The sequence below is a fragment of the Callospermophilus lateralis genome, chromosome 7 (genome assembly GCF_048772815.1).
Source record: "Callospermophilus lateralis isolate mCalLat2 chromosome 7, mCalLat2.hap1, whole genome shotgun sequence".
In the NCBI taxonomy this organism is placed as follows: domain Eukaryota; kingdom Metazoa; phylum Chordata; class Mammalia; order Rodentia; family Sciuridae; genus Callospermophilus; species Callospermophilus lateralis.
In genome coordinates this window covers 23824307-23848510 of record NC_135311.1, presented here as the reverse complement: position 1 = coordinate 23848510, position 24204 = coordinate 23824307, and positions in this window count along the sequence as shown.

Sequence of the window (24204 nt, the reverse complement as noted above, 5' to 3'; positions counted from 1 at the left end):
GTAAATGGATGGAACTGGAGATATCATGCTAAGTGAAATAAGCCAATCCCAAACACCAAAGGCTATATGTTCTGACTTGTAGATGCTAACCGGAAACAAGGGAAGTTGGGGAAGGGAATAATAGAAATCTACTGTATTGGACAAAGGAAAATAAAGGGATGGGAGGGGGGAGAGAAGCAGGAAAGACAATAGAATTAACTGGACCTAACTAGCCTTAACTAGTCTTGTGTTTGAATACATAACCAGGGTAAATTCACATCATAAACAAAAAGAGCAGGATCATCAACAGGATAAGTTATACTCTACTAATGTGTAATTTGCAAAATACATTCTACTGTCATATGTTTCTAAACAAGAACAACAACAACAAAGGCAGGTGTCCAGAAAAGAGTGTGCCTGAAGAAAAATCATCCACTTAAAATGGCTTTGAAGAAATAAATGAGTTCAAGGCTATTTTCTCAGTATTATTAAACTCCATCACTGTTTGTAGAGAGGACATTCTATTGAGACTCAATGACGTGATTGAAATAAAAAGATTTACTGATCTCTCTCCCCAGGGAGGAAAGATCACGGAAAGAATCTAGGATACCATGGAAAGGGGTGTCGAGTGGTTGTATAACATTCCTACTTATGGGACCCTCTCTGCATTTCGGAAGCCTGTGATTCCTCTTGGCCTATGTACCACCTACAATCCATACACATATACAGTCTGTTGCCACCTGGAGGCTGTTAGCAGCTATAAGCAAAGCAGCAGAGGAGCTGGTTCCTTATTGTAAATCAATTGTATGAAACTGTGAAGAGATATCGGGTCCATAATCCTTATATTTTCCACATACTACAGAGGCAAATTGGACATTCCTCCTGATATAATTGAGTTCTATGTCACTAGGGAAATGAATAGATGTCCTCAGAAATTGAACTGACTGGAGGTTTCCAGCAGCCTCAGGTCAATCAAGGTCAGGCTCAGGAAGAACTGGGTACAACAGCGCCTGCTGCCCACTACTGTGTTCTCCACATGCTCTCCTTGAAAATCCCTCATTCTCTCCACGATCTGCTTCAGTTTTCTCAAAATTTCTTCAATCTGACTGTTTGGCTCCATCACCCTGAGAGCACACCTCATCATACTCTCATCACTGGTATCCAGATTCTTCCACTCTCCTCCTCACTACCTTCTCTTGTTGTGAAGTTCCCCAAAGATCAACTCTCCCGTCAGGTTCACTTTTGTGAAGATACAGCTGCACAGTGTTACCCATGCGGCCTCAGGCTCCTGGCCATGAGAGAATCTGCTGCTGGGACCACTGAGCCCAGCCTCACTAGCCTTCTAACTCAAAGTCCTGCTCTTACCATGTTCCCTCTCTGCTTGTGAAAACTGTATTCCTACATCCCCCTGAATAATTCCAACTCCCCATCTTGCATTTGAAGTCCTCATTCCTGGCCCCACAAGGTTATCCAACATCACATCCCAACACTCCCATATGCCATCCTTCCTTGTCAGGCTGTCTCCTCCCTGACTCTCACTCTGCTTCACTGTCTTCCAGCATTCAGGTCTTTGTCTACAGATGCTGCTACCTGCCTGTCATGTACTGTGTGTCCCCAAGTCTCAGTTCATCCATCATTAATCATCTGTCACTGAAGACACTCAGTAACATGCATGAGAGATCCTCTTGACCTGAAGGAGAAAGTATCTTAAACCAATATACCTGTTTGTGAAAGCAATGGTGAAACAGAGAAAAAAAGGAGATTAGACCTGGAAGGATTGAAAATGGCCACTGACACAAGAATCTCTTCATGGACTCTTGGCAACGTGGACAGTTTCTTCACAAAGGTCTTGTATGCCATGCCTACTACCAGCCACTCTATCATTACATAATTTTGGTGGGAAGGAGAACTCCTTTTATATGTCCAACCCCTGACATCCTGGCCCATTCCTTTTCATGAAATCCTATTTAGTCTCATTATATCAAAAACAAATCTCCTCCCCTTCAATCTACTTCTTTCAGTTCCTTGAGGCTGGATCCCTCAATCATTGTGTACAATATTTATTTCCACTGTGTCTAAACCTCCAGCCCCTCCTACATATAGTGTCTATTATGAAAAGTGGCCAAATCTGTGAAGTCCCTTGGGAAAGTCTCACCTTCCCACAAGGATATTACATTTAAACTACCTTGAACTCAGACTGAAGGGCTTTGGGGTAATTTAGTCTCAAGGTGGCTGTAGCTCAATGTAGACTTGCTCTCTCTACCACTTCTGTGAATGAACACAGAGCCAGGTCTACCCTCTAGGTCATCTGCAATAAATATTTTAAATTGGGTTAGAATTTTGTCATGTTTTCTGTTGCCTGCTTTTAGCAGGGAGGAACCCTGCTGACATCTTTCAAGGCTCACAGTAGAAGATCCTCTGCAACTATTGGAGCCATTTATCAAACTCTAAAAGTATTGTTACATGGCATTAGTGGGCAAGATGGGAAAGTCCTCAACAAAATATCGAGTTGTAGCTTAGTTATATTCATGTTGTTTCTGCAGGGCTTTCTGTGTACACAGAGGATAGGTCTGAGTAGACAGATCAGCACCACTACTGTAGTTACAGGTGTGTCCTGTTCACAATATTCACATTAGGGTCAGTGAACAGGATGAATATTTGTACGATTAGAATGCTCTTTTTCTTCATTTCAGATTCATGTATAAAGGTCACTGTGTCCAGCTCTATATGGAGGGAATGGATGAGGCACTGGCTCTTCCCAGGGACAAAGTATACTGATTGATTAATAGCTCAACAACCCATGTGAAAGGCCTTATGAATTCTTTGTTCCAGAGAAGCAATGTCTCTGTTTCTGTTTGAAATTGTCTCAAAAACATTTGTAACATACAGAAATAGGAATGGGTGAACACCCAACCCAGCCTCGTCTTTGAAAGATCAGGCTGCACAGCAGTAAACATATGTTGGCTGAGGAGTCAGGCAGACATGGGCCCTGTGTTCCCACCACACACTAGTGGAGATTTGGGGGCAGTGACCATGCTGAATCTCAGTGTCCTCAGCACTACTGTAGAGACACCACCAACTGTGGATAGTGTCTCTTGAGGATTTAATGGAGTAGTCTGTATACAGAGATCACTTGGCAGTGGTTACAGTTCACCACATGTATTTTATTTCTGTTTCTGATATGTTGTGACACTGAGATTAAACCTCTGCATCATTGCACCTCAGTGGAAGTTGGAAAAAGAAAAAGATGGCCACACCTGAAAAAGCACAGACTAAAGCAAGGGTTGGGAAATAAATTTAGTCAGTTAACATTCTGATACAGTGAGACATCATAGACTTCTGCTCTTCCTAAAAACTGATTTAATAAGTAAAGACTCCCAAGGATTTCAAAAGTTTATCTTGAGGAAAAGTTGAACTCCACCTTGAGTGAGAGGAAAGAAGAATATTTTTTTTTTCTCTACATACTCTATAAAGCTACTATCACTCAGGGCTATCGTTCAACAAGAGTGACATTCCTGGAAATTGTGGAGAGAAATGCTCTCTGCTGTCTGAATAACTGGGTCAGTTCCCCATCATGTACACTGGCCATTGACAATTTACATGAGAACATAACTCTCAGACTGAACATATGATTCAACATGTAATCTATGGAGGAAAGAATCATTAGTGCTCCTTTGTGTTGAAAACTACAGCCATGTATGGTGAAACAGAAACAGGAATGATTGATTGAAGGATAGCCTTTCTCAGAGGAAGTGGAGAAACTAAGTCAACGCTCAAGAACCATAAGAAACTTCCATATGATTTTTGAATATTCTATCTCATGAAAAGAAGAGAGGAAATCATTAGAAAATAAATGCAATTTCCAAGGACACTGCAGAAGGAATGATTTAACCCCTTTAAAGACTGAGGTCTGACCAATCCCTCCTGGAACAAGTTGTAGTAATGTCTGTGATGCTTCTAATCCCTTCCTCCTTAACTCCAGTCTACCTGCAACTATAGCTGGCACATTGCAGACCAGGATTAAAAAAAAAAAACTGACCTGGCAAGAAAAATAACAAAGCTTCAGATCCACCTGACCTCTACACCTGCTGGGAAACAAAATGGGTCTCCTGGCTCTGCAGGCATATGTCTCAGCCTAGATAGTGGAGTTGAGTGCAGAGAATTTGTGATTTACCAGGGAGACAAGTTGTATTCATCTGAATTAGGATAAAAGTACTCACTGGTTGCATCCACAGTAGAGCTGACTTTAGGCTCACCTGATGGGAACACAGAGCTTCTGATAAGTTCTTGTGTGTCACACGAATTAGGAAGATCAGAGTACTGAAAATATTTTTCATCCAGCTGGAGGTCATTGTCTTCCTCTTCCTGCCGTTCACTGTTCGGACTGCTGGGACAGCTGAGGCAGGGAAGAACAAAAGATGAAATCATGGTGGTTTAGAAGTTACAGTCTCCCAGCTGGTCCCGATTCAAAGCTGAAGGGTGGAGTCCCAAACAGGTGCCTCCCTTCAAAAATGATCCAGAAAACCATTTTCATCTCAAGGACATAGTTTAGATGCCATGGTATGAGAGAGAGACCAAGGGCCACCATTGCTCAGTGTACTGATAACAAGATAACAAGCTCAAGAGGAACAGGGCACAGCTCTGCCTATAAGGTACAGTCACTGAAGGATCACACAATGAGAAGCATAGCAGGGGTCAACCTTGTGCATAAAGCATGGTGAATTTTAGACACAAGTGTATGAACAATAGTCTCCTGAATTGAAGAGTTTCAGAGACATTTTGCCTTCTTTGCACATCCATATTATGACATGATATCATTTTTGTTCTACCTACTTTTCTTGGTGTGGAATACCTGTTGATGACCTCAGGCTAACAGCACAGAAAAGATTTTTGGATCTCATCCTGAGTTTGACCTTTACAAAGGGAACGTATGATTTATTTAAGATCTAGAAATGCCCAAGGCTGCTCAGTTCTTCTTGAGCAGACTCACTCTTACAATACCATAAAGAAGACAGAGAACTTTGCTAATGGGTTCCATCATCTTGGATTGAATCAACAACTTCACTGCAATCAGCACTCCTACTGTGCCTTTAAGAAACTTTGACTACATTTGACCTCATGCTCTGTACTTTTGGGTTTCCTGCACCCCTTTTATTTTACCCATTTTTTTCTAGCCCCTGGTCATTCATTGTTACCTGAAATAAAGTGACTCTTCTTTATCACTGTCCTCATTGTCATGGTGTTCTGTAAACATATTCAGAAATGTACAGGTCATTAAATAACTCCCCTTCACTCATTCCAATACAGACACCTCCCTCAGAAGAAGACATACTTTATGTATGTATAATTCAGGGAGCAACTAAGGGACTTAACCTGGAAGAACTCACATGTTGAGTTTAAAGAAATGGACTGGGATGCTATGCTGATCCATCATGCACAACGTCTCTGACTGGGTGGATCATTTTTATGGAATGCTCTTCATGTAACTGGACAAAGTCAAAATACATTTTGGTCTCCTGATCCCTGGATACTCGTCCAGGTTCTTCTGGATTTCACTAACTGCAGCTTCCTTCCTTCCACAAAGCTCATTCCAAGACTTAGTGGCTCTGGGCCCCCTCACAATTCTCAAACAGAACCAGTTTCATTCTCTATGAAGACGATTAAAATACCTGAGCCTCATTTTTCTCAATACTAGGGATTTTTTTTAAGGATCTCAAAGTTAACTTTGGCAGTGTAGAAGAAGGAAATTCCTCTTTCAGAACTTTTCTGGTATAAACCAATATTTCCACCACCTGATTCTAGCATTTTAATTTAAACAAAATTAACCATTTCAATGTTCTCTTTTTTTTTTTTTTTTTTTCTACCAGCGATTGAACTTAGGGGCACATGACCACTGCACTACATCCCCAGGCCTATTTTGTATTTTATTTAGTGATAAGGTCTGAGTTGTTTACTGCCTTGCTTTTTCCTGAGGCTGGCTTTTTAAATTTTTAAAAATTTTTTTAGTTTTAGGTGGACACACAATATCTTTATTTTTTAATTTTTTTTGGTGCCGAGAGTTGAACCCAGTGCCTCATGCATGCTAGGTGACTGTCCTACCATTTGAGCCACATCCCATGCCCTCTGAGTTGGCTTTAAACCCAAGATCCTCCTGCCTCAACCTCCTGAGGAGCAGCTGGGATTATAGGCTTGTGCTTGTAATCAAAGGATCAAACATGAGTAAGAACACTGTAGGAGAGATCAGTTGTCCTAGGTTGTAAGAATAAGGTCATGCAGAGCCCTGATATGCACACACATAAATGGTGCCTGTGAGTAGGTTACAATCTCTACAACTTCCCTGCTCTTGTTAGTTCTAGGTTTACCATCCTGAATCTGTCACTGGACCCTCAGAAGTACAATTAATAGGAGTGCATTTGTGTTTTAATGGGGTAGTCATGAGCTGCAGCTAGACAAAGGGAGACTTCATGCTCACCCAAGAGATCAGCACGGAAGCAGGGGGGATGGTGGATATCTGATGATTCAGAGTGACCGGGGCAAGTGTTACAGCCCTCATTCAATACGTCCTGCAGGATTTCTTTCTCCTCCTGTGGGGCTTGTCTCAGACTGGAGGGATAAAGAGTACGATTAAATGAGAGTAGTAAATATGAGTCCCAGTTGGTCTAAATAGAGGCCTAAGGGAGTGGTCACAGAAGGGCAAGAGGGTACTCCTTTCAAAGAGAAAGAAAATGATCCTCCTAGGATGTGGGCAGGGTGCACATGTCTTCATGACAGGAGATAGGAAGAGGGGCTCAATCTACTGACTAGAAAAGAGCTGAGGACAGAGACTCCACTCTCCCTGTGTGATACAACCATGAGCCACAGCATACACAGAAAATGGACTTTGTGTGTGAGTGTGTGTGTGTGTGTGTGTGTGTGTGTGTGCACGCATTTTTATATGTGTGTGTGTATGTGGATTCCCCCCAACCAAGGCTATGACATTCCTACCAAAAAGTCTTATCAACCAGAAAGAAACCAGATTTATATCTCATACTCAATGGACCCATACAAGACAGGAGATGTAGGTTCTGTGAGGTAAAAAAACATTTAGTTAGTTTGATTACTTCTAGTTGGATACAGACAGGAACCACCGAGAAAAGAAAAACACCTCCTTAAAAGATGGACTTCTTCCATGGTTGAGGAATGCAGTCATACCAGCAGGTTGTGTTTGCCTTTGCATGTGAATTGTGTGGACACTTTGTCCCTCTTGGTTTGTTCATCTGGGTACCCTCCTCATATTTAACCCATCCTTTTCCAGGCTCTTAACACTCATTGTTACCTGGGAGCCAGTAATTCCTGTTCTTTTCCACGCTCCTCCTCTGCACCACTCCCTGAAATCAAATTCAGAAATGTCCAGTCAGTCAATGAGTAGTTTCTACATCACTCACTACAAACACAGGGGAAGCCTGAACTCAATGAAGAATCATCAGTCCCAGACCTTTACCAACACGGCTGTTATATGTCTGTGGATCTGATATGGTACAACAGAATACTGTTAAAAAAAGGTTTGAGCTATTCTTGAGGATGAAAAGGCATTTTCATGTCTCCAGTAGAAATCACTAACTGGGAATTAACCTATGCCCACCCTACACTTCCCTGTAAACTAAAAGTTGTTACAGTCTTTGTGTTTCCTTATTCCATTGTTAGTAAACTGAAGGCAAACTAACAATATCTTTACTTCTGGAAATGATGGATTTCCTTTTGACGAAAGAAAAGAGGAGGAAAAAATTTTGGAGAAAATATTTTTCTCAGAGGGGAAACAGACACTCATACCTCACTTTAGTGACCATAAACCTATCTGCAACTTACGATATTTCTGGAACTGGTTGGCCAGGGTACACACGGTAGATTGACATAAGATGAATTTTTCTTCCAGATCTCGGAAATTCAGTTTGTGTTCTTGTAATTCAGCCTGAAGTCCCCGTATGATTTCTTGAAGCTTCATCTGAGGCTCTCCGTCAAGGTTCATTTCAGCCCCTCCATCAGGGGAAGGGCTGAAGAATACTGCCATGTTTGTACAGTAAATGTACAGCCAGGACCTGCAAAGAAAACCCAAACATGTTATGGGTTAAAAACAAGTGAATCCAAGAGCTGGCTGCAGTGGCAAACGCCTATAATCTCAGAGGCTCAGAAGGTGAGACAGAAGGATCTAGAGTTAGAAGTCAGCTTGAGCAATGGCAAGGTGCTAAGCCACTCAGTGAGACCCTGTCTCTTAATAAAATACAAAAAAAGGGCTGCATATGTGGCTCAGTGTTTGAGTGCTTCTGACCCAAATATTTAAAAGAAAATAAAATAACCGAAGTAGCATTCATTAGGACTAAGGGAAGACAGCAGCTGTCATGATTCACTTACTGTTAAGAAACAAGTACTCAGCAGTCCACAACACTTGAAACTCCCTCACCTTTCAAGCAAGGATTCACACACCTGAGTCTATAGCATGGACTCAAGACAGAAATGAGGAGGTAGGGCTGAGGGCGCTAGGTAACAGTCTAACAGAATCAGAAGGTAGGAGATGTCATGGAATGTGGGAGCCTCTGCCTTCCAATGGCCTCATGATGGCTGACCCACTGGTTTCTTCAGAAGGCCACTACAGACGTCGACAGCCACTCATTGGGCAGTCTCAGTACTTGTGTACCCTCATGCCAATGATACCAACTTTTCTTTGTTCCCTTCCCAAACACCATATTTCACATTACTCCTACAGGTATATGTTGAGAATCCTCGAAGTAAAATTTGTTTCCCAACAAGTTAAAATTATCTATAGGACTACCCAGTGGTCACCTCATTATTTCCTTAATAATAAAGTGGATCATAAGGCTTTTCCTCAAGGGAACAATGCAAAACTGTCAATGTAATATAGTCATAATGTTCTTCTCTGAATATGCAGTCATTATTTCAAAATCCCCTAAAAATACGGAACAAAGAGTAAACCATGAGTGTTTGAAATTGTTTTCTGTACTCTCAATATTATTTTGTTATACTCCATTTTTATTGTGGCCTCTTTTCTCTCACTGGGACATCTGTTGGTGTATAGGACTCTGAAGGAATTCCTTCCTTATTATAAAAGTTCCAATTGGCTCAGGCAATAGGAACATGGACAGGAGAATAGAAACATGGAGGGGAGCCACGCTAAGTCTTTGTGAACCCTCAACTGTGGGACACTCATTGGAAGAAATTTTCCAGATCCCTCTTACTAAGTCCAAAGCAGATAATGTCCAGTGCTGACTCTGCTCTTCATGGCAATCTTCCCTTCACTAGGTCAGGCGACTGGTGTCTGCTATCAATGTTCTCACCTACTGAGAACCATGGCTGAATCTGAAGCAGATACATTAAGCTCTTTTCAGTAAGGATTGGATACCCTTCCTAGCATGCTGCAAGGAAATGAGCCCAGTGCTTTACCTGTCCAAGCTCAGCAAATGCATTCATTTGGTTTAACTCACTTATAATGTAAGTTCTCTATATACATGGAGATTTTACATTTTATACACATCACAGGGTAAACTGAGGAGCAAAGCAGGGGAGTTAGTTTATTCTGCTTCTATGAACACAAGAGTCATCGACTCTCATCCACTTGAATGTCAGAAAGCCAGGCTTTTAGCCACACCTTCCTCCATTTGGACTGCAAACCTGAAAATTACTTCAATTATTTACCTGCATTTGAAATGAAGTTTGAGTAAAAACAAGAGTTGAACTTTGAGGAATGACAATATTAGTTTGTTTTGAAGTGGACAGAAAATGCTGAGGTCTAGAGAAAACATCACGATAATCTTCGCAAGGAAGAACTTATGTGTCTTACTTATCCTGCCTCTTTCTCCAGCTGGCCAGAACATACTCAGTATCTATTGATGTCATCAAAATCATCTTCAGATCTTGAGAATATGGATTTCTATGAGCCAAACTGGAGAGCAGGTGTTGCTCTGAGAAGTCATCCATCATTATGCTGGGACCTGTTGGAAACAACCAGTAGGGGGATCAACCTGACTACCAACATTTTTTTTGATAGAGCACTGGCTACACTCACCAATGAGTCCACTATCAATTCTTTCACTTGCTGTTCACAAGACTGACAGTTCTGTATAAGCTAAGATTATGTTCGACCCATCTCTGTGTTCACAGTTTCCAGTGAGGCCCAAGCACTGAGGCAGGTTACACTCAATGAATGCATAAAAGTGGTTGCATACCACAGTTATTACAATGAAGTCCCTTTACAGTGTCATCTAAAGCCTTTTAGTTACTGTCCCCTTCAATGAGTCCACAAGTGCCACATACAGAGTCCTGCACATAACTCTGCAGATGTGAAGAAAAGAAAACTGTCCTGAGAACAGTTTGTTTCACACCTATAATCCACACTGCAATCTAGGGTTTGTAATCAGTGCTTCTGTCAGTTTTAATTTTTTTAAAATTTTTGATTTGTATAAAAGTTATAGGTTGACTGAAGAAAAGACTTACACATTGACTTACGCTTGTTCTAAAAGATAGGTCTTAGAAAAGCATCCATGTGCCAGTGATTTACAAAGACCATGCCTCCCAGGAGAAAGAGGGAGTGGAGCTCAGGGAGCTGGGAAGAGAAGGCAAAACAGCCTGCAAAGTGTGTGATTTCAGACACTGCACCATGTGTTTAAAAAATAATTTTTACAGTATTTGGACACTGAGTTGGCTCTGCGTCAGTGTGGCAGTTACAGAGAAGAGCAAGACAGCAGCTTTGGATACAGAAAAGAGTTCAGAGTGAAAACCATAGAAGTGAGTCAACGTTATGCATAACCAAAGTTGAATTTTACACTCTCCTATCAAGTGAATATAGCTTCCTGCATATGGAAAGTCCCACAGAACTTGTGCCTTCTAGGCCTCTTCCTGTCAATATTTTTACATCATATGATATGTTGGTGTTGTTTGTGTAGCTGCTGTTTTTTCTTTTTAAACAATTGATATACCTAGCCTAATTCTCTAAAAAAAAATAATATTTTTGTAAAAATATTAGGATGTCTGTATAGCCTGGCCATAAGTTGATGTTGTAAAGCTGTTTGGAATGCCTGCTGGGCCTTGAACTCACCCATGCCCAGTTTTCCCTGACCAGATAATAACCCTTTCCTAAACCTTAGTGATGCCTCATAAATCCTGGCCTTCCCTGGCCAGATAACAACCCTCTCTGAGACTCAACAACCTTCATAAATTTTGATGTCAGGGCCATCAAAAATGTAAACTTGTGTTTTGCTCCTCAGAGTTTTGTTATCTGTAACCCCCACTTTGTGTAACTTTTTGGGCTATAAACTGGGCTGCAAGGAAGCTTCGCTGCTGTCCTTGGCTCCCATGATTTTGATGGGAAAGGCAGCCCGGCCAGTCGAAATAATAAGCTTATTTTAATTTGATTTTAATTGGAGTCAGTGGTCTTTTCTTGCATCATGGTCTAACATTTTTGGAGGCCCCAGCGAGATCAAACTGCAGGACGAGACTGCAATATCAGACTGCTGGAAATTCTGAAGTTGGACCTTCACTCTGGGGCTCTGGGCTGGAGAGCCACTCTAGGGAGTGAGCACCTTGAGATAGTCCAAGGCCCCAGGGTGAGCCTTTGGTCCTCGGAGAGCTGAAGTGAACTGCTGCCCTAAAACAATTAGCAAGCACCTGGTGGAGGAGACCTCCATAGTAAGTGGTGCCTTTATAACATCTGGGATCCAGTTAAGAAAGATCTCTTCTGAGGTTCACATATACTCCTGTCCGGGACAGTAACTAGATATCATTCTGTCCTCTGTTCTGTTCTATAGGGAATTCCTCTGGAAGGGTATAGAGGTGCCAATGGGCACATATGCACTCCTACCCTGGGAACTTTAGCAAGATGTTGCATTGCTCCTCTGTTTTGTGTTTCGGCGCTGCGTTTGTGTTTTCTTGTGTTTTGTTCTGTGTTCTATATGTTTTTTCTGCCTTTTGTTGTGTGATTTCTGTGGTAAAACTTAAGGAAAAGCGGACATCAAAATGGGTAATAAAGCAAGTAAGCCTGATAGCCCTTTGAACTGTGTTTTATGGAACACTGATAAACTTTACCCCTTTTTTTGTTAAGCAGGGCTATGATTATCCCATCACCAAGAATCGCCTCCGAACTTTCTGTGATGCAGAATGGCCCACCTTTGGAGTCAGCTGGCCCCTTGAGGGCACCTTTAATCCCCAGGTGGCATGGGCTGTAACTAATGCCACTCTTGGCAACCCTGGCCATCCAAATCAAATAGTATATATCCTACCCTGGGCAGAAGCAACAACTAATCCACCCCCTTGGATGAAGGTTTGTATGGTCGGGAATGGACAGGGAGGGCAGGCCCTAATTGTGACCAGAAAAGTTCCCCAGGAGCCCTCAATTAAAAACCCTGTTTTACAGGACATTCAGGAGGATTCCCCCCTCCCCCACACACTGGGGCTCCTCTTTATCTTCCTACTGCTGGTGCAGGGACAATGGGAGACAGCTCCAACAACTGCACCACCACCTCTCTCCCACTCCCCTGAGCCACTGCAACCACCTCATTCCACCACTCCTTCTGCTACAGCTTCCCCAAATAAGCCAGCCTCTATCCTACCCCTCCCCATACCCAACAGGGTTGCCCTTATGGAAGATCTGACTCAGTCCCCTCCCTAGGCAGACCCTCAGGCACTGTTTCTATTTCTATCCCAGAGGAAGAGGTGACTCCCACCCCTGTACTTCCTCTCCATCAGGTTCCAGAAGGTCCTTATATATAGTTTTCCACAAGGGATCTCTATAACTAGAAAAACCAGAATCCCCCATTTAGCTTGGATCCGAGTTCCCTGATTTCCCTGGTTGATTCTGTCTTTTTTAATCATCTCCCCACCTGGGATGACTGCCAACAGATTCTCGAGACCCTTTTCACTACGGAGGAAAGGAAGCCAATCCTGGCAGAAGCAGCTAAAGCCTGTCTGGAATAAACTCTCTTACGAAAGATGAGAAAACAGAAGTAATCAACTTGGCTTTACCTAAAAGAAGACCAGACTGGGATCATGGAACAGCTGAAGGTAGGAGAGCACTCAGTGATTACCACCAGGCTCTATTAGAGGGTCTGAGGAGGGCAGCTCGTAAGCCCACCAATCTTTCTAAAGTAGCAGAGGTGAAACAAAACCCAGAAGAATCACCTTCAGCATTTCTCGAATGGCTCCTAGAGGCATTCCGTCTATACACTCCTATAGACCCTGAGGACCCGACAAATCTGAAGGTGATTAACCTGGCTTTTGTAGCTCAGTCAGCCCCAGACATCCATAAAAAGATTCAAAAGATAGATGGCTCTGCTGGCAAGAACAGGTCAGAATTATTGGAGATAGCCCAAAAGGTGTTTGAAAACAGAGGCAGCCGGGATGATCTACTGATAAGGAAAGTAAATCGGGCTACAGTAGCTGCACTAAGGTCTCCTGATGTTTTCAATTCCAGACAGATGCAGGCTGCACATGGCAGAGGCAAAAGACAGACTCCCCTCCGAATAGATCAGTGTGCTTATTGCCGGGAATATGGACACTGGAAAAATCAATGCCCCCAACAAAATCGAAAAGAGTTTCTCCATCTGCAGACCGGAGTCCCTCAGCCAAAATCAGCTGTAACTTTAGAAGAATAGGGGGACTGTGGCTCTTTCAAACTAGGCTCCTGAGAGCCAATGGTAACCTTCACAATTGGGAGCCAACCTGCAAATTTCTTAGTAGATACAGGGGCTTTATATTCGGTGTTACACAAGCCCCTAGGACCTCTCACTAATGAAACTATGGAAGTACAAGGGGCAACAAAATTATAGATGGACCACAGACCGAATTGTTGATTTAGGACAAGGAAGGGTGACTCACTCTTTCATTGTTATCCCTGAATGCCCTTTCCCATTGCTGGGACGGAACCTTCTAAGCAAACTTCAGGCAAGTAGATCATTTTCAGGGGAGATGCCTACACTACAATTGGGGAGTCCTACAAGAGCCCTAACTATAACATGCCCATTAAGTGAGGAATATCTGCTCTCTTGAAATCCTATCCAAGCTTCAGAGGGAAAATGGAAAAAAAATATTAATCCAAGAAATTCCTAGTTTGGGCTGAGGATAACCCTCCGGGGTTAGCTAAACATGTGCCACCAGTCGTAGTCCAACTAACCTCTGGGGCTATGCCCATTTGGTTAGACAATACCCCATCAGCTCTGAAGCCAGAGAAGGCGTCAAAACTCATATCAGATGTCTCCTAGAAGAGGGAATACTAATTAGATGCCAGCCTGAAACACCCCTTTGCTGCCAGTCCAAAAGCCTGAGACTCATGATTACAGACTGGTACAGGACTGAAGACAAGTAAACAAATGGGTAAAAACCATAAACCCAACTCTTGCAAACCCTTATACCATGCTTAGTATGTTGCCATGGGAACATAGAGTCTACACACTGTATTAGATCTGAAAGATGCATTTTTCTCCATTCCATTGTCAAAACTGAGTCAGTCCATCTTTGCATTTGAATGGACTGATCCTGAACAGGGGATATCAGGACAACTAACCTGGACTTGACTACCTCAAGGATTTAAGAACCCCCCACCATCCTTGATGAAGCACTCAACAAAGATTTGAGCCTCTTCTGCAGTGAGTACCCCGAGATAAACTTGCTCCAATATGTGGATGATCTTTTACTAGCAGCAAGGGATGAAAGGGACTGTTTAAGGGCCACCCAGGGTTTACTGAGAACCTTGGCTCAATTGGGGTACCGAGACTCCCAAAAGAAAGCACAAATCTGTTCTCCTCGAGTTACTTATCTAGGATATGAACTGAGGGACGGGAAAAGGCTGCTATCCCAAGCCCGCATAGAGGCCATAATGAAGATCCCAATCCTAACTACTAAAAGGAAAGTTAGGGAATTCCTGGGGGCAGTGGGGTACTACTGCCTTTGGATACCTGGATTTGCTGAGATTGCCAAGCCTTTATATACTGCAACTGCAGCGGGTAACTCACCTGTAGTTTGGACTGAAGAAAATGAATTAGCCTTTAAAAATCTAAAAATGGCCCTGCTACAGGCTCCAGCCCTAACCCTCCCTGATATCTCTAAGCCCTTCCATCTGTACGTTCCTCAGAGAAAGGGCATTGCAAAGGGGGTTCTTACCCAAAATCTAGGGCCATGGAAAAGGCCAACTGCCTACATTTCAAAAAGCTGGATCCAGTAGCATCAGGATGGCCCCCTTGTTTATGAGCCTTAGCGGCTACTGCACTTCTGCTGAAGGAAACAGACAAGCTTACCTTAGGGCAGACTCTAACTGTGACTGCCCCTCATGCAGTGGAAGCTCTATTGAGGGATGCCACAAATCACTGGATGTCAAATGCCCACCGCACTCAATATCAAGCTCTCCTCCTAGACAAAGACAGATTAACCTTCAATAAATCCCTGGCGATCAATTCAGCAACAGTATCCACCGAGCTCCCTTTTTAAGCTTAACACAAGAATATTGCCCTGAATCTCGTGGGTGAGCTGAGTATTTATAGATTCTCTACCTACTGGACTACCAAACTACATCTCTGTGTTCTTTAGATCAAAGAAAGCTTCCAAATACATAGCAATTCTGGATGTTGAGAAACTTAAAAAAGGAATGTCCAAAAGAGTATCATTTCAACAAAACACAGAAGTCAAGGAAATAGATAAAGGACAAATAGCCAATAGTAGCTAGTGACATCTAATATTATAACGATAAGATGAAGACAAAATAGTCTTTACGCTAACTTTTGTAAGTGTTCAACTATTGAATCATTTATGTTGATGGATGTGAACTCATTCTTGTCGATGATGCTGTTGGCCTGTGTGCTGCCAACATGGTTGGCAGCACACAGTCATGGTTGGCTCATTTAATTTTAATCCTTAGACAAAAATAAAGAAATCAATAAATAATAAAAATAAATAAACAATTAGATACACAGGTATCACTGGCTTTTTTAGCTTTTCAATATTATACTCAGGAAAGCTCAAATCCCAAAGTATTGCTAATTTTCTTGGGGAAAAAATTTAGTAATATAAGAGGTATAAACTGCATGGCTCAATGCAACAAAAATATTCAACATATAATTTGGAATAAACACCTGATTAATTTATCCAAAATATGACCAAATGTTTTTTTCTTTTTTTGAGTTAGCATAATTTTGATCCCTTATTCTATATTTCATTGACTTCAAATTATTTTCATAGCGAGAAAACAATAAAGCTCTGTGGTACCTTCTCTTGCAATCTCCAATCATTATTAAATACAGAAAACAGAGTACAGAATATAAAGCAAGGTGTACATGTACAAACAACTTGACAATTCTCTTGAAAAATTACCCAAGCTTTTTGTTTTACTTGATATGTAATTAAGAAAGGATTTTTTTCTTCTTTCCTACTGTAGGTTACTTTGCTATGTAGGTAAAATAGACATAATACGGAGAATAAGAATGAATGGAGGAAAAAAGAGAGAGATGGAAATTTCATTAATTTGAACTTACATATGGAAAGGTCATCTATTTTATTTATTCTTTTCTCCCAAACAATAATACTTGCATGGTTGTAGATATTTAGCAACTAAAAATATATATCCTCAAAACTTGACAGAGAAGCAGTAGTCTTTGAAAGCTTAAGAAAACATAGCCAATTTTTCTTCTGCATTTGCTGAAATGTAATTATTATTCTCAAGAAGAGGACAAACATAAAGACTGTGAAATGAGGTGGAAATCATTACCATAAGTACATGTATGAAGACCCTAATGGTGTGACTCTACTTTGTGTACAATCATAGGTATGAAAATCTGTGCTCTATATGTGGAATATGAGTCATAATGCATTCTGCTGTCATATATAACAAGTTAAAATTTTAAAAATACAAAAAAAAGAACGTGAAAGTAAAAAAAAAAAAAAAAATACTACTGTAAATCTAGGCCCCATCTAAGACTCTTCAATTTCAAGTAGCAATTTGTATGACATAATTCTAGCTGAAAGTGCCAATGGTGCCAATCATTTATTAGTCTTTCTTTAACTTGCATGGTTTCAAGAAAGCAATGGTTCAATGATACACAGACAGATAATTATTAGAGTCCTTATGGGCAAGGAGAACATCTCTACTACAAATCTTCTACTATAATTTGCCTAGGCTTTTCCTTTTGATAAGATACACAATTTTTCCAGCATTTTTCTTCTACTACAACGTTTAGCCTCATTTCAGAGCTATAACATAGATACCTCTAAAACATAGCTACCTTCACTTTAGATCCACATTGGTTTACTGATTACAAGATGTCTGCATTCTAAGAAATATGGGAAGTATTGCCCTTTATCATGATGTCAAGTGAAAGTCAACCCATTTTTGTTAAAAAGTTTTTGAGGAATAAACTTCCTTTTCATGTGAGTGAAAAATCAAATTCCAAAACAGATAAAGTCTGATGAAATATGGAACATAGCAATGTAACCTCCAGTTACTCTTTGAGAACATGCACTTTTATTTCTCCATTTTCTACAACAGGTATACATATTATCTATTTCAATATCAAAACTCTATTATCAGAATCCAACAGTTAATTCCTTTAAAGGATATGGAATCAAGAAAAACAAAGGTATTAAAATCAGAAGTTCAATTAGAAAATTTAACATAAAAAATCATAATTTTGAGAATAAGAGATTTAATTAGATTTAATTCTCTTAAGATTTAATTAGAATTAATTCTGTACATGTTATTTAATTAAAACAATAGCATATGACAATTACAAAAAAGCATATGTAGTCAGTGTTCATAATAATCAGAAAATTAGTAGACTCAGTACTTTTAAAAATTTTATTGTCAACCTCATTTTTTATTCCTTTAATAAGAGACCTCTAAGTTGCCTGAGAACTGCTAATATTTTTAAAGATTGTTCTCTGAGATTGGAAAAAGGCTTAAATTTTGTTTACTCAAATTCAATTAAACTTTTATTTCTAAGTACTGTAGCACTTACAGACTTAGTTTTAAAGTCTTAAAAACTCAAATTTAACTCCTATATTTATTAGGCACATCATCCTCTACAGTATCTATTGATTTAAAGAAATCCTTATAGTGAAAATGTAATGTTGACAAACACACTCTCTAATACTGATGATCACTGTTGAACATCAGCTAATTGATACTCTTAGTCAGCAACAAAAACACATTTATATGAGGATTCTTAAAATATCACAGCTACCAAAATAATGAGTGCATTTGACCTTTTTTTTAGTCTGCATATATTTTATTTTCATTTCATTCTCACAAAAGTCTTATAAAATGAGTAGAACAGGTAGTTGAAAGTTGAGTTTACCAAATAAACAATCAAGATCCAGACAATTTAAATCCCTCTAGTCACAGCTAGTAAAGTGAGGAGTCCTATATTCACACCTAGAGTTTCTAATAATGGGACCAGTCGGTCTCAGAGTATGGCACTCAACTAACAGAATCTGGGACTTTTTTTTTCCCAGTATGAGTGCATTTGATCTTTAAGAAACATTTTAAATGACATTTCTAAATTAAGTATTAAAGTAGAAGAAGTCTTAAAGGCAAGTAAATTGGATATGCCTGAAAATTTACCCACTATGCACTTAAAGCAGGTACTCCCAAATCAAAAACAAACAACTGAACATAAAAATATTTTGAATAAAACTGATAATTATTACTTCTATGGTTATTAAACCTTTACTTCAAACTAGACCACTTAACATTAAATTTGTCTTTACAATGGAGGCCAATTTAATAAAGAAAATAGTAACAAAATATTAACCTTTTACATAAAAAGTAAGAGTAAGACACAATTAGAAACAAAGAATATACCACAGCCTTGTATTGTTTGTAGTGTCTGGAGCTTTCAAAGCATATCATCAGTCATTATAACTTAGAAATGCAAAAATAAAAAGTTACTTGGATTTTGTTTGTTCAAAGCATGCTTTGTTAAAGCTGCAGATTATCTTTTCAATACGTTGGTGTTACAATAATATATGTGAATGATTAATTAAAAATTCAATACCTGATTACAAAGAAAGAAAAACACAGCTTTGAAAAAAAGACACTATGGGGTTAGAAACAATGGTAGAGGGGCTGGGGTTGTGGCACAGTGGTAGAGCACTCGCCTCACATGTGGAAGCCCTGGGTTCGATCCTCAGCACCACACATAAATAAATAACTTAAATAAAGACATTGTGTCCAACTATAACCAAAAAAATAAATATTTACAAAAAAAGAAAGAGAAACAATGGTAGAATGATTTGGCCATTACTAATGCATGGGCCCACATGATTACATGATTTTTGTAAATTTGCTTCATGGACAACCAGATGAAGGAGAAATTACACTTCACTGATTTGGGATGTGTCAAAGCACATTCCACTGTCATGTGTAACTGATCAGAACAAATGAAGAATATATTTGAACAAATTAAAAAGCAGAAAGCAAGCTTACCAAAGTTCTGGGGCTGGTGTAAGTAGCAGATGCTCCTCTGCTGTCTGCATGTGTGGAAATTCTGGCTGGTCACAGGTGCTTGTGTCTTGATGCCAACAGCAATCCTTGTGAGCATGCAGGCATGTATGTGAACACGGACAGCAGCTTCCACTTCGAGGGTCCTGAGGGCCATAAGGCACCTTGCTGGGAGATGTACATCAATGAGTGTCATTCAGAGCCCTACCAGATATATGTTCCCCATGATAAACAAAAACTAAATAATTTACAACTAGAATGCCCACACCACACAACATTCTCAACAAAATATTTCATGAGGATGAATTAAAAAAAAAAAAAAAAAACAGGAAAGGGAGGATCTACACTAAATACATAGTCAACCAAACTAGAAACTAAGTCACATTAATAACCAGATATAAGTCAAAATGAGTGGGAACCCAGATCATATAACAATAATAAACTTGAATATTAACAGTCTGAACTCATCAATCAGAATATGCAGACTGGCAGATTCATTTCATGGGGAAAGACACCCACAGGCTGAGGGTGAAAGGATGGGAAAAAACATCACATTAATTGTATAAACAAGCTGGGGTTTCCATGCTCATCTCAGATAAAGTAGACTTCAAGCCAAATTTAATTGGAAGAGACAAAGAAGGATATTTCATACCTCTTAAGGGAAGTATATATGAAGAGGACATAACAATTATAAACATTTGTGTCCCAAACAATGGACATCTGCATGCATCAAACAAATCCTTCTCAATTTCAGTAGTAAAATAGACCATAACACAATAATACTGGGTGACTTTAACACACCTCTCTCACTACTAGTCAGTCGTTCTAAAGAAAAACTCAATGAAAAAACTATAGAGGGGCTTGGGTTGTGGCTCTATGGTAGAGCACTTGCCTAGCATGTATGAGGCACTGGGATCACTTCTCAGCACAGCATATAAAATAAAATAAAGTTGTAAGAAGTAAAAATAAATATTTTTTAAAAAGAAACCATACAATAATACAATCAATAATTTATACTTAATAGAAATATATAGAATATTTCATCCATTAACAAGTAAATATACTTTCTTTTCAGCAGCACTTGTCTTCTTCTCTAAAATAGATCATATCTTACACCGCAAAACAATTCTTAGTAAATACAAAAAAAGCAAAGAAATTACCCTGCATTCTACCATATTAAAATGGAAGAAATTAGAAATCAGCGCTCAAGTAAAAAACAGAAGCTACTCTACCAAAGGGAGACTACATTATACATTAATTCATGAGGAATGGATAGTCAAATAAATCAAGGATGAAATAAAAAAATTGTTAGAGGTAAATGAAAATGCTGATACAACATATCAAAATCTCTTGGACACTAGGAAGGCAGTACTAAGAGGAAAGTTTACTGCACTGTGCACGAATAAAGGACCTAACACTACATCTCAAAGCCTGAGAAAAAGAAGAACAAATCAATACCAAAAGCAATAGAAGAAAGAAACTAATGAAAATCAGGAAAGGCAGCAGAATACAACAGACACTAGTATGGAAGTATGTAAAACGTGGATGTATAACCAATGTGATCCTGCAATCTGTACAAATGGTAAAAATAAGAATTCATAACCCACTTGAATCCAATGTATGAAATATGATATGTCAAGATCATTGTAGTGTTTTGAGCAACCAATAAAAAAATAAAATAAAATCAGAGCTGAAATCAATGAAATCTAAAGGAAAAAAAATTGAAAAACTGACAAAACACAAAGTTGGTTCTTTGAAACAATAAATAAAATACATAAATCCTTGGCCATGCTAACGAAGAGAAAAATAAAACTAAGATTACTGAAAAAGAAGATGAAGCAAGTAATATCACAATGGACATGTCTAAAATGCAGAAGGAAATTAGAAACTACTTTGACAATTTGTATTCCAAAAAAAAAAAAAAAAATAGAAAATATAGAATATATAAACAAATTCCTAGAGTCATAAGACCTACTCAAACTGAATGAGGAGGTCATACACAATTTAAATAGATTAATTGCAAGTAATGAAATAGAAACCACCATCTAAAGCCTACCAATCAGTCTGGGGTTGTGTAGTAGAGTGCTTGCCTGGCATGTGTGAGGCACTGGGTTTGATTATCAGCATCACATAAAAAATAAACTAAAGGCATTGTGCCTATCTAAAACTAATAAAAATATATTTTAAAAAGCCTACCAACCAAGAAAGTCCAGGACCAGACAGACTCTCTGCTAAATTCAACGAGACTTCCAAAGAAGAATTAATACCATACTTCTCATAGTATTCCATGAAACAGGAAAAGAGGGAAGCCTTCTAAACTCATTCTATGAGACTAACATCACCCTGATACCAAAACCAGACAAAGACCCTTTAAGAAAAGAAAACTTCAGACCAATATCCCTGATGAACATACATGTAAAAATTCTCGATAAAATTCTGAAAAATTGCATACAAAAAATATTAAAAACCTAGTTCACCATGATCAAGTGGGGTTCATCCCAAGGACCCAAGGTTGGTTTAACATGGAGAAATCAATAAATGTAAATCATCATATGAATAGACTTGAAAACAAGAATAATATGATCTCAATAGATGCATTTGACACTTCTGTGAAGTATCTTTTCATTCCTTTCCAATTTGTTGATTTTTTTGTTTTGGGTGTGGCTGACTTTCCACCTTTCTCACCACATGTCCAAGACTAGTTATGATAAAGATATAGGGATTTGCTAAGGGGATCCATTCTAGATCTGAATAAGATTATTGTTGGTAGAATTATTTCTCAAATCAGAGCCAAAAGACAATACAATACTTCTGTTCAACTAAGAAATGTCATAATGCCATTTTTAAGTAGTTGGCCAACTCTGTGTTAGTTTTTATGATGGGAAATATACCTTCTCTGGCACATCAATTCCATTCACCAGTTCAGAAAGTGAGTTTAAGCAAAACCAATTTAGAGATCAGTGAAGCTATCTGATATTTTGGGGCACTGATTAAGCATAACTATCGTTTAAGTAGATGATATTTAAAATGCTTACTAAGAAATTACAGCATTGGAGGCATATTAAAAACAATTTAACTTTAAAAATGAGTACCTAAAAGAATAAGAAAACCCAGTTGCAGGTGCCCTCTGCTCTTTTTTGTAATACAAAGAACTTTGAACTTCTCAATGCAAGAAATTTGAAACAAATAACAGTATCAGAGTTTATATTTTCTTCAAGGACTAGAATTGTCAGAGAAATACCTGGATTTTTAATAGAAAAAATAAGGTTAAAGATTGGGCAGGGGAGTGGGTGTTCTTGGAATGAGTTTTTAGCAGGTAATTCTACCTCACTTACCTTTAAGACATATCAGAAGGAACCACTCTACATTTTCTAATCCCTATGTGCTTTCTAATGTATGTGATTTTGTTTCTCATCCTTCCTTCCTCTCCAGATTATTTCAATCTTCTCAAAAACAGCAAAACGAAATGAAAATGTTCTCTGTGGTTTACATAGACAGCAGAAAAGGAAAAAGGGTCATATCTACGTGGCATTTTGCAGCCAACAGAGGGAAAGTCAAACCCCCATAAAAGGTGGGGTGAGGGGCTGCTAAGAAGTCATCAGGCAGAATTCTATCAGATTTAGTCACTATCAAGCTCTCATATTACCTGACATGAGATAAAGTATTGCATGCGCCCAGGTTCAGGGAGTGATTCAAGTACTAAGGGACAAAAAGACTGACCTGATACCTCCAGAGCTCTCCAATGTCATCAGTCCTTTCAAAGCAAACAGGTTTTCCAAGACTTCATCCAGGCAGCCATTGACAAAACAGAGCCAACAGGCTCCACCCAATCACAGGGATTCTTTTCTTGTTCATGGTCTTCAAGGATCTTCACCTGGCTAGCGCAATGTCACTTTTCCTAAAGAAAGAGCAAGAGCACAAATCTGTCAACAGTTCTTAAGAATGACAGCTGCCATAACACTCAAATAAATGCTGTAACAAGAGCTGACTGGGGAAGCCAGATTTGGTTGCCCTCTTAAGAAGAAATCCTCTGCACAGGATGGGGAAGCCCTGTGCCTGCAAGACCCCGAGCTGAGGAGCACCTTGGTGTCATCTTAGTCTCTTTCCAGAAGCACCCATCTGACCTGACCCTTCAGCTGCAATATGGAAGTTACTCTGACTTTCTGCTGTAATAAAAGATAGATAAACTACAAAATATAAACAAAGACCCAGGCTTTGTAAGCTTAGGGTATGAGATGGCTTCAGGTTCTCATCAACACAGTGGAAGTGGAGAGTCACAGAGAGTTCCTACGGTTTCAATGTAGGTTGAATCATGAGGAACATTTTGGGTTCCTACAATTTCATTATTGAGATAACCTACTCCCTATGTGAAAATCTGTCAGAAAAGCTAAATTCCAGCACTTGTAAACTCAAAAGCTCCAGGAACTAGCAAGGTGGATTACATAAAAGTTTTCAGGAAGGACAGAGAACAAAAGGTAAAACTGCTGTGACTAATTTGCAAAAGTATTCAATTACAAAGTAAAATTAAAAAAAAAAAAACCTGGGCACAATGGCACATGCTTGTTATCACAGCTACTAAAGAAGCTAATGCAAGAGGATCATGAATTTAAGCCCAGCTTTGGCAAATTAAACACATTAACCCCTACTCAATAAAGTAGAATAAAATAATATATAAAGGGATGGGGATGTAGCTCAGTAAGAGAGTGCTTGCCTAATATGTGCAAGATCTTGAGTTCACTCCCAGTAAGTATCACAAA